At 48.8% G+C, this 11,505-nt stretch overlaps 1 protein-coding gene across 8 annotated transcripts in view; it reads left to right on the top strand.

The window, feature by feature from the left end:
* The first annotated feature begins 857 nt into the window (after positions 1 to 857).
* Positions 858 to 11,505, top strand: part of ZBTB1 (zinc finger and BTB domain containing 1) — a 27,170-nt gene continuing 16,522 nt past the window's right edge. For 2 of the 8 annotated variants that reach the window (XM_052783415.1, XM_052783414.1), the window contains exon 1: positions 1,527 to 1,860. The gene's annotated coding sequence lies outside the window, so the exon portion shown is untranslated. Of the gene's footprint in view, positions 1,160 to 1,526; positions 1,861 to 1,977; positions 2,079 to 2,610; positions 2,868 to 9,226; positions 9,251 to 11,092; positions 11,179 to 11,505 lie in introns of those variants that run through there. The other 6 variants (XM_052783413.1, XM_052783408.1, XM_052783409.1 and 3 more) reach the window with 6 other exon arrangements.

The following is an 11,505-nucleotide window of genomic DNA, read 5'->3' as shown; positions in this document are numbered from 1 at the left end:
CCCTGTGTAAGGAGCTGCAGAGAAAAAAAAAAGACCCTTGAACCATGAGAAAGACAACTTTTCAGTGTGATTTGAAAGCCACGACCGTGTCAGCTTATGGAGGCCATTTATTTCACTTCCTATAAAACAGGAAAACCTACGACAGAGTTGTACTGTGGGGGTCCCTCCATCTTTCGCCGGGGCTGGTGCCTTACGGCCACGGAGGTTTTTTTTTTCCCTTGGTGCTGCTACAGGCATCACACACCTGAGCCGCGGCTGCAGCGTAGTGGAGGGGGGGAAACAAGGGGATTTTTTTGAGAGACATTTTGAAAGCTCCACTTTTATTCCCTAGTGGTTAGAAAAGTCCCCAGACAGACCCAGGAGGAAGGGGTGAGGTCCCATTTGGAAACTAGGATTCTATTAATTGGGTTTGTCCTGTTTGCTTTCTCAGTCGAGGGATGCTTCAGGAAAACCTTGGGGGTCATTGAGGCAGGGATTGATGCTGGCACATTTTAACATGGTGGCATTTCATTTTGTTGCCTTTTTTTATTTTTTTGGTTACTTCTGTCCTTTTCAAACTTGTAATCAAATCTTTTAACTTTGCTACAATTAAATTTTCCCCTTCGGCTTGTCTGGAGCTAAGAGGGATCTTGGGTAGTTGCAGCAAACATAAAACCAATCTCTGTCTCTAGAAACTGCGTCTGAATAAAGGAGCTGTGCAGATTAAACACTTCCGATGCTTGCGCTGAATGACAAATAAATGTCACTTTGGGGGTGGAAAAGTCAAGTGGCAGGACCGGGAGGAAAGCCTGACCTGGCTTATGTGGCAGGTAGCAGAGGGGCCGCCCGCAGCTTCAGGAAATCCCATTTGCTCACACGGGCCAGTTCAAGAGGAGCTGGATGTTGTTAGGCAGGAGAGGTCCAGAGAGCGATGGGAAGAGGGCCTGGGAAAGCTCCTAGAAAGATGAATAAAAAAAAAAAAAAGCGCCATCCTTGGGATCTGTGATAAAGCATGGCAGCGGCTGCCAGCCCCTCTGCGCCCTGCCATCATCGTAAAACTCCAGGAGGGAAGGCGGTGATACTACCGTGTGAAATTGCAGCAGAAGGGAAATACTTTCTCATGCAACTTGCAGTTGTTTTTCTTGCAACTTGCAGTTAAACTGCCGCACGCAGGAGGCCGGTAAGGCTGCGGGTACGAAACTCCCAACGCTGGACATCCACCTGGGTAACCCAGACCTCCCCGTTACCACCGCTCACGGCTGCTTGGAGGGGGAAGGAGAGGACACCCCGTTCTGCGGGGCGAGACCCGCAGCGCGGGGAAAGGGCGGATTATCCAGCCGGCTCAGCGGGGGCCGGGAGGGGAGCGGAGCGGAGCGCAGCGGGACGGGACGGGACAGCCCGGCAGCGAGGGTCCCGGGTGGGCGCCCACGGGCGGCCGATGCCCCGCTCCAGGTCCCCCTCTGCGCGCCGGGGGGCTTCGCCGGGGGAGCGGGGGGTGGGGGGGTGGGAAGCGGAGGGGCCGGGCTTGCGGCACATGGGGAGGGGGGAGCCGCCAGCGCCAGCCCGGGCCGCGGCGCGGCCTCCCCGGCGGCATGGGAGGAGAGGGGAGCGCGGCAGGGAGCCGCCCGCCGGGCCCCGGCATTGGCGGCGGCGCAGCAGCGCTGGCAGCGGCGGGGCCGGGAGCCGCCGGCCGCCGAGGGGAGGGGTCCGGCTCCGTGCGGTCGCGGCGGAGCCGGCGCTGCGGCAGCAGCAGGCGCGGCGGGGCGGAAGTCCTTTGTTGCAGCCGCGGCGGCAGCAGCAGCAGCAGCGGCGGCGGCAGCGGCGGGAGCGGCGCGGGCAGCTCCCCCTCGGCGGCGGCCGCCGCCTCTCCCCGCGCCGCGGGTAAGCGGGGCCGCGCGCCCCTCCGGGCGCCGGGGAGCGAGGCGGGGAGGTGGGGGGGGGGGGGGGGGGAAGGCGGGAGGCGGTGCGCGGCGCGGCGCGGCGGCCGCAGCTCCGCCGGCGGCGGGAGGTGGGAAGTGCCGAGCGGCGCCGGTCGCGGCATGGCCCGGCGCGGCGCGGCCCGGCCCGCCATAGTGGCGCGGGGGCAGCGGCGCCGCCAGGTAAGGGGCTTTCCAGCCGCGGCCGGCCGGGGTGACCTTGCGCCCGGCGGCCTGGCACGGCGCGGCGCCGCCCGGGCTACGCGGGGGGCCGGGCGGCGGCGGCGGCGCCGCCGCGGCGGCGGGTCCGGCGCGGTTGTCCCCGGGGCGCTGCGCGGGGGGCCGCGGCGGGCGCGCTCCACCTGCGCGGCGGGTAGGGGAGGGAGGCGGCTGGCGGCGGGGCCCTGCGGGGGCGGGCGGGCCGGGGGGGGGGGGGGGGATGCTGCGCCGCTCGGCGGGGCGCCGGCGCTGGAAAACGAGAAGCGGCCTAGGGAGGAGCAGGGGCGTGAGGCGACGAAGGGCACCGCGCTGCCCTGTTGACTCTGGGGCTTGAAGTCACGTTAAACATCTCGAGGGCCGTTATCGCCGCCTCGCCCCGTCGTCCCCCCGTCCCGTCGTCCCCCCCCCCGCCCCGCCAGCAAGCCAGCGGATCCGCGCGCCGCGTTCTCTTTTTCCTTTAAAAAAAAAAACCAACAAAAAACCAACAAAAAACACCAAACCGCAAAACTTGGAGCTGGCTGCAGTAGTTTAGCGAAAAACCGAGCGGAGCTGCAGCCTGGAGGGAATGCTCCACCCTGCCAGGCAGGAGACTTGGGTTTCACTCGGGGCTGGCAGTGCACAGGATCGCCTTGGAGGCGGCTGGAAAGGAAGGGGAATAGTTTTGTCACATAAAAACAAGCCCTGTGTTGCTCTGGGAGCGGTGTCGAAAGTCTCGTTCCTCAAAGGACTCCTCTTTTCTTCTCGGAGAGAAAGGTAGTAAAAAGAGTAGAGGAAATGGGGACTGAAAAGGCTGTGGATTTGGGGCTGGGGTTTTATTCCTGTCTGTTTTTCAGGATTTTTGGTAACTCAGATTCTCAAGTTTGGCCTGTTTGTCGGCTGATAGACGTGTGCTGGTCCCTCTTGACACGTAGGCATTGGTAAACGGATAGCATGGGTTGGATGCTGGTTAGTATTTGGGTATTTACTGCCAGATTATGTAATTTGCTTGCATTATTTCCCTCGCACTAGAGTATCGCAAGGTACAGCACATACTGTAAAACTATCTGGGGCTGCAACAGTGTGGTGTTCCTTAGGCATTTAATTACATTAAACAAACATTCCTTTAATTAAAGGTGTTTGTTTAACATTCCTCATTACAGCTCTTGGAAAAACCCACACAGCAGCCGTGAGCAGGGGGGATGCGGGCTTCTCATTTTTACCGAATTACAACTTAAGCTTTCATGGCGTGTGGGGGAGAGGCGTTGAGACCATATGGCCGTGGGGAAAACCGGCCAAACGCGAATGGTTGCAGCGCTGGCAGAGATTTTCCTAGGCAGCAGCATAGTGAGTTGACAAGATTGTGGAGAGATTTTTGGATGACTGGCCAGAAAACCTGAGGAGTAACAAGTCGTCTTAGTTGCACTCTGCTGCTGTTTGAGATAGCAGGGAACCAGCATGCACTGGTGGGGGGGTTGCATGGATGAGGGATGGCTGCAGGAGGATGTAGGTAATGAAGATGTGGGTTGGTGCTGCGTGGGAAGCTCAGAGAAGTAATAGAAGCCCCTTCTTCCTGGTAGCCGGAAAGTTTTGTGTGGAATAAGATCACAGGCTTAACAGATGCTTCAGCTCTGCTTGCACAAGTCTTTTCTTCATCAGACTCAACCAGTGTTGTCACTGGCACAGGAATTTGCAGCAATTACGTTGAGAGTGCTCGTAGCAGCGAGTCATTTGCGTTTTTAGATGCTTTCTTACTTGAATGTGTGAGGTTAATTGCTTCTTTCACAGATTTCCATTGCTGCTGACAGTGGAGAGCCCTGAAAGTCCGGGATGGACCAAGCCTTTGTAGTTGCTTACCTGCTGTATGGAAACAAAATAGCTGCTCAGAATTGAGATAATGAAAGTTTCCCGATAAAAATCCTAGTGTCCTTTCTCTTAGTTGTTACAGCTGGACCTTTCACTAGAGTCCTTCCGGACCTCACACACACGTAGCGTGAGAAGCCCCATGTGCATTTTTCAGTTTGACCAGTGGTTCCCCAGCGGTTGGGTTATCCTGCCCTGCCTCTGCTTGAGCACGGTGAACACTGTCACCCAAAGAGTTCTGCTGCAGACACAGCGTGTGGGCACAACAGCTGACATAATTTGCATGAAGACCATTTATATCCTCAAATTTGTCTGGTAATTTTTTCTTTCTGCATGTTGTGTCATTGTAAAACTCTCTAGAATTAGCTGGCAGCTGCCTTTTTTCCCCGTATTAAATCTGTTTCATTGGATGGAGACCTTAGCGGCTGCTTTATTTTTTTTTTTAATGTGCTGCAAGTAAAATGTGAAGCATTTAAGACCAGAAGGAGTCAACAAAATCTGTAGTCTGACCTGTGTGTCACAAGTTACTGTGCTTCATTCATGTGCATCCAGCAAGTTGTTACGCCAAAGTATGACTTGTATTTAGCCAGGGATGCTTTCCTGGAAGGCGCACACATATCTTCATTTGAGGGTCTCAAGAGATGGCTAAACCACCAAGATGCCTCTTGAAGTTGAAAGTTAGGGTAACTCAGAGAGCCTAGATAAAAAGGCTCATCTTTCTGCTACAAGCCATAAATGGGGTGGCTCCATTTTTTCCCCCACTAATTGTTTCTTTTAAACATATCATTACCATGTTGCCTGACAACTTTTTACAACTGTAAAGGTGTCAGATAGAAGATAACTGTGACTTTCTAGAGTAATCCTTTGTGGCTAGCAAGTTACTTTAAAAGACTGCATAAGCTCTCTCTCGTACTTTTACTCCACAGATCTGATCTAAAGTTGTTTGAAGTTGAGACGGGGTTTTAGTGCAGATTCCTTTTTCTTAATTTGTTCACTCATGCTTTTCTGACACCTTATTCCTTGTCTTTTGAGGAGCGTTCTTACCTAAGAACACGTACTCCATCTTAACTAATTCTTAGTTAGCAGCTGAGAATCATAACTTGCTAAATTTTGCTGGCACTTTCTCATTCGCGGACATGGATGCTGAATCAGCAGAGAACTGCCTGCTGAGGAGGGATCAAGTGGCTCCAATGGCTCGTGGTTGGGGGCTTTGGAGCACCTTACCTTTCCCTGGTTCAGTTCTAGCCCAAGTGTCAGCTGAAACTTGTTTCTATACATTGGCCACAAGTCTGTTTAAAATGAGTTGATTCAGCCATCAGGATGTGTCTGCAGATGAGTATCTACATCATTGGAAATGGCTTCACAACTAGCATGCCTAAAGGCAGCTGATTGGAAGGGCTATGGGAGGAGGATAAATTATACCTTCAGTCCTACGTAGTCCGAATAATGGAGCTTAATTAGATTTTCCCTGGCAGTACATGGAATTTCCATGATTGTTTTAATTCATGATCAAGGCTATGCTTGCAATGCAAACCGCCATGTTATCTGTACGCCCTGTTGAGGTGGATGGTGGTCACCTGGCCCCAAGTTCTTTGCCATTTTGCAACATTTGTGTAAACTGAGGCACCTTCTTGGACTATAGAGTACCAGAGCAATCTCAGTGGCTTCCTATTGAGTATGTCTAGATAAAAGCTGTAGCCTGTCGAAAGCTCCGTGGTCGGTGCACTAGCCGAACACCTAAGCTTCTCAGGCATGGTGCCGAGAATTTAGACATGTCGTGTTGGATTTTCTCCTGAGCATCTAGATGCTGTCAGTTAGGAATCCAGGCTCTTTGGTGGATCTGACCCACAGAGGCAAAATAACTCTTCAGGGAGGAGAGTTCTTGGGAACCCACGACAGGGTGGGATATGGTGTCAGACTGCGATGGGGAATTTGCTTTCTGCTGCCCATGCGCTTGTTTCTTTGGATAACCGGGTGTTGTTTTCTTGAGGTTTCCCAGTCTCATTTTCTATTAGCACCAAATTCTCCACTCATTTATTATACTTTTGTCCAGCCTGCTCTTGGTTTCCAAAGAAAAGCAGCCAGTAACTAAGCATGTAAGCACTCTGGTTTTGCCTGCTCAGCAGTGGAAATGCTGGGTTTTGAAAACCACCTACTAATTTTAGGAGCCGAAAGGCTCCTAAATTCTGAACCTTGTGGTACGTCTGTTTTAAAGACGGAGAAGTTAGCAAAAGAACTTTACCAGTTCTTTGCTTGAGGACTTTTTTACTTCTTTAGTTTTAAAACATCTCAGAAAATTTTGAATGTGAGGAAATGACAAAAAGCATGGAGCTATAGTAAATACCTGTTCTTGCTTGTTGGCAGACTTACAAACAACATACTTGGTTAGTGTAATAGTGCAACTTACCTTGTTCATGGTAATATCTGAATAGTAACAGTATCCGAGTGGTGACTCAAAAGAAAAGAAAAAATCTGGTGGCAGACAAACAGCTTGAATCAAAGCATGGCTGTGTAAAAATAAACATTTACTAGGAAAATAAAATGCATACGGAGACTTTGAGTTTGAAAATCAGAGTGAAAACACCTGACTCAGATATCTTCACTTCACATTTTCGTATCAGATGCTTTTCTAACATATTTTTTCAGAACACCTCCACATCGTTCAGTATGGCTTACAGCATGGCCCGTCGCTGTGTTTACTGCACAAATCGATCATTGCTGAAGATGGAGTTACTTGGGTTCCTCGTTGATTTTCCTGTGACATTTGTGACTACAGTATTTGGGTGCTTTGCAAAGGCAGTGTGCTAGTCAGTTGGGCAAGCAGATGGCATTTCTCCTCTTTTTGAAATAGGAATGAGTCAGAAAGGATCAGAAATACTTAAAAATTTTGGATTGGCAAACTCACATGCATAGAGTTTTAATTTCCCAAGATACTTGGTGATTAATACATACAGAGGATAGCTCCCATTGGCCTCAGTTGCTGCTGATTGTGTTTCCCTGTGTGAAGAAATTAGACATCCGAAAAATGCAAGCCAGAATTATTAGGAAAAAAAAAAAAAAGAAAAAAGGTTGAAATGACTTGTCCTGGCACTGATGGCGATGGCATGCTGTTCTCCAAGGCAGTCTTGGTTGCTGTGAGGTTCTCCTTGTCGTCCCCCAGTCTCATTCACTTCACATCCTCCAAATGCTGTGCCAAATGAGCAGGGATCTTATGTTGTTGCTGCTCAGATCCATCCCTGGACAGATCCAGAGGATGTGCTGTGTAAGGAAGAGAGCCTTTGGTAAGAGGAGGGCTGGAAGACTGTACTACGATGCATACATAAACGGCAACTGAATTAATCCAGTACTGGAACTGAGTGTAGTTACGGCATTTCTTGTGTATACACTTTGAAACCTTGGGCTTTCTTTAAAAAGGACCTGTTTTTATTCTAATGCCTGCTTTTTTCCAAAGGAAACTTCAAAAATAGTTTGCAGCACTGAACCACCCACATGGGTGATAAATGCAGATCTCTGCCATTCTAGCAATTAAAGTAACAAAATACTGGTAAGCGATCATTTTCTGAGAGCTTGCTCTCGATGGGAAGGAGTTTGTCAGCAAGCCTGTGATATTTGCTGACAGCAAAGGGATTGCTGAATTGGGAATTTGGGGTTCAATTCGAGCTCTGAAGGGGTGAATGCTGTAATTGTTTGCCACCCATGCCCCAGCAAAAGCATGTCTATTTTTTTTTTACCCCTGCTGCCCTAGCCCCTGGAACTTGGCTCTTCCCAGCCCCTTGCCCAAGCACCTTCCCTCCACCATTTAGACCCTCATTGCACCCATTTTTAATTCCCACTGCTGCTTCCTAATCCCAGTCCCCTCCTCTCGCCTCAGCACTCCACTCCCAGCCTGCCTTGCCCTGCCCTCCCGATTTCCAGAGGTTTTGCCTCGCATCCTTCTTACAGTTTCCAATCTCCCCGTGTTTTCACTAAGTCCCCTACTGGGTCTGGCTCGTGTAAGCCAGAACAGGGCTGCTTCTCCCTCTGGCTGCCAGGAGGGATGCTAAAACCCAGCATTGAGTCGTGGTGCGGAGCAGTCTCTGGTAAGCCCTGCTGCCGGTTTGTGACTTTGTGGAGGTGGCACACAGAATCATGGAATAGTTTGGGTTGGAAGGGACCTTTAAAGGTCATCTAGTTCCAACCCCTCTGCCATGGGCAGGGACACCTTCCACTAGACCAGCTTGCTCAGAGCCCCGTCCAACCTGACCTTGAACTCTTCCAGGAACGGGGCATCTACCACCTCTCTGGGCAACCTGTTCCAGTGTTTCACCACCCTCATTGTAAAAAATTTCTTCCTTACATCTAGTCTGAATCTACCCTCTTGTAGTTTAAAACCGTGGCAGAGCTCTGCGTGAAAGGGGGGTTTCACTGCAGGTGGGATGGCTCAGGCAGGCCCCCATTTACAAAGGAGCTGCAAGAGGATGAAATGTTCTCAGCGAGGCTGTAATCTGAGATTTTAGTAACTAGCAAAAGTCTTAAGTGTGAACAAACTGATAATTTTTATCTTCTTCTCCCCCTCAAGCTTATAGCTTGGCCAAATTCAGGCAGATTTTTGTACTGTGGCAACATATCCAAGGCATAGCACTTTCTCCCTTATGAAGTCTCTCTTCAAGGATTTTGGAAGAGAAACTTTTTTTATTTTTAAAAGAAAAACTAATCATCTACATATATGAAAGCTTTTTCTTAGCCTTATTTTTGGAACTGTTTTGGCTGAATTTTTCTGTGGAGGGGGGGGAAAAAAAAATCAGTCCAAAGCAGACAATTCAGAAGGAAAGTTGTGCCTTTGCTGGCTGAAATGTGTCAAAGTTTTAAATAGCCCAACACAGGCTCTCATAGTGGGAAGTGCTGGCAGCTGTAAATATATAGTTACATCCAGCAGGTTAATACAGCATCCAGAGGGAGGATGCCAATACTTTCATTAACATAAATAACTTCAAACGCTCTCTATTTTAATACCTATGTGTAGTACTACCGCAGTAGAGGCTGGGTACGTATCCGAGCACCTTGCCATCCTGGTCAAGTGACCTCATGCTCCGGCTGTTTTTTTCCAGAGTGGTGGTAGGAGGTAGGCATTGCCAATGGGTCGTTGTTGGGTATTGGGACTCATGTGCTGAAAGCTCTGCAAGAGCTCACCTGTCAAAAGGAGAAAAATCTTTCACCTTTTCCAAAGAAGAAGGAAACTTAGAAAAGACAAGTTTGTGTGCTGTCACTCCAGTGGCTGCCAGATCGTTCCCACCGGTTGGAAACGCCCCCATCTGCATGTGTGTGCAGATTGTTTTGTGACCTTTTTGGTACAGATTTGCTGCATCTATTGCTGTTTTGCTATTGCAAGACACGATGGAATACTTTCAGTGTAGGAAAAAAAAAATTAAATAAAACATTTAAAACTTGCCACTTTATGAGGATGAGGAGAATAAAACCAGCTGTCCTGAGCCTTCTCTTGTCTCGATGGCAGTTCACACCAAGAGGCCAGCGGTGCCTTAGACTGCATCTTCTCACTTTCTCATTGGTTTTCACTCTTACAATGTGGAAGTTGAAGTAAATTCTTTGTCATTATGCAGCTGCTGTTCTTAATACTTGATACAGTATACTGAATTACATTTAAGCATCTAATGAATTACCTCAAATCCAAAACACGTTAGCACTTGGAAGACTATGAAGTGCCCTTTTATTATTACTTGATGTTGAGAGCTTTGCAGTTTTTCACAGAAACATCTGAAGTTACCCAGTGACTTAGACAATAATCAATTTTCTGTACAAAAGACATGAAGCTGTTTCAGAGATTCTCCTACTTTCAAAGCCACTCTTTTGCAAGTTAGTAAGAAAGCCATTAAATTAATTTCATGCAACGAGTTGTAATTCTGCAGTGGACATCGCTGGGCCAAACTGGTCAGAGAATTATTATGGCAGGGTGCTCGCCTTGAATTTTGGGTGTGGAGGACTGGGTTGAGAGGAGAGGGACAGCTGCCATTCGGATGCTCATCATCAGTGTAGTTCAACCCAAATCTCAAGGTTCCTGTTGCCAGACAAGGTCTTGTGCTGGTGGTGATCCATAAGTACTGCTATATGTATTGGCAGTAGGGAATATTGCTGGGTGGGGTGAGCATGTTCTCGTCTTGAGAGCTTGAATGCATTTCTTCCATGGCAGTCCTTCGTGGAACGAAGAATGGTGACTTAACATTAGGTTTGCTACTTAACAAGCCAGGCAACGCCTACGACTTGCGAATTCAACACTAATTGTGGAATTTAATTTCTCCACCCGTTTCCCAGCCTCTAGGAGATGTAAGCTGTCAGGGGAATAAGAAGAAATAGGGAGCATTTTTGTGTGTATTTTGTTTAAATTTTGGACAGTTGAAAGAATGGTTGCAAATCAGTCCATGCTTTTCATTGAGTCATAAAATGCCATTTAATGTATGTTGTTTGCTAGTCTGTACTTTATTTGTACAAATCTCTTATAGCTATTTGCATTGTTTGCAATAACCTTTCAAAATGTTAATGCTTGTTATTGCTTTAGGTTTTTCGTTTCAGTTAGGGCATTCTTTATACCTTCTGTTGGTTTCTCACCCCCCTCCCTGTGCAGCTAGTACAGAATATGTATATCAGTAAAGGTTTTCCAAAGTGAGTAGTGACTACCTGTTGGATCCGGCCATAGTTGGTTAAGTTTATCTTCTGTAAATCAAATGCACACCTCCTGTGTACAATACATTTCTTCTGGATGGTTTTGTTAACATCAACTAGTATGTTTTCTTCCTCTTTTCTTTTGAGGACAAATCAGTCCTTTCACTTAGAGCAACCCTCAGCACTCACAGACCTTTCCCTCTAGTCTTTGTCGAGGCTTCATCTTACTGTGGCTCCCCCTCTGGCCTGCTAGCTTTTCCAGTTCTCAATTGCTGAGTTTTTCTTTGTCCCGTCTCCCATCTACATGTTTTGGTTATATTACAGCGCTCTGACCGAGTGGTTTTGAGAGCAGTTGGAGGCACAGCGTGCACCACTTCCTGCCTCTGCAGTCCGCGCGGCTGTCGCGCAGATAGCCTGGTCACCATCTGCAGCAGGCTCGTACGCGGGACATGCCATCACTGACGGGCTGCCCTGCGCTTCTGAGAATGCATTTGAGTTTGCAGTTCCTGGTTTGCAAGATGCCTTGCAGATAAGGTCGAGACTGTCCCTGAGCCGCCCTGAAGAGCAAAAAGTGCGTAGATACAGCCTGGGTGGATGCTCCGCTGATGTATCTTGCGAGTTTCCTTTAATGGGGAGGGAAAGACCAGTTTGAGCCTGGCCTGGTTTCCAGTATGTGTTGCATCATATGTCTGTTGGACTGACAGGTGAAAAAGGCAAGTTGAGACTGAAGAGTGGTTTCTTACAGTCAGCTCACCTTGTATAGGTGTTGTCCTGGGGCCGTCTTACAGAAGTCTACCCTGTGAAGTTTTTGAAGTTCTGCATCCAGAATTTGTATCTGAAAATCTTGGCTGTAGGACTTTGAGATATATTTGCTAATTTATATTCTAGCAGCATTGCT

The sequence above is a fragment of the Harpia harpyja genome, chromosome 3 (assembly GCF_026419915.1).
Source record: "Harpia harpyja isolate bHarHar1 chromosome 3, bHarHar1 primary haplotype, whole genome shotgun sequence".
NCBI classification, from domain to species: Eukaryota; Metazoa; Chordata; class Aves; order Accipitriformes; family Accipitridae; genus Harpia; species Harpia harpyja.
This window is presented reverse-complemented; position numbering and strand designations above follow the sequence as displayed.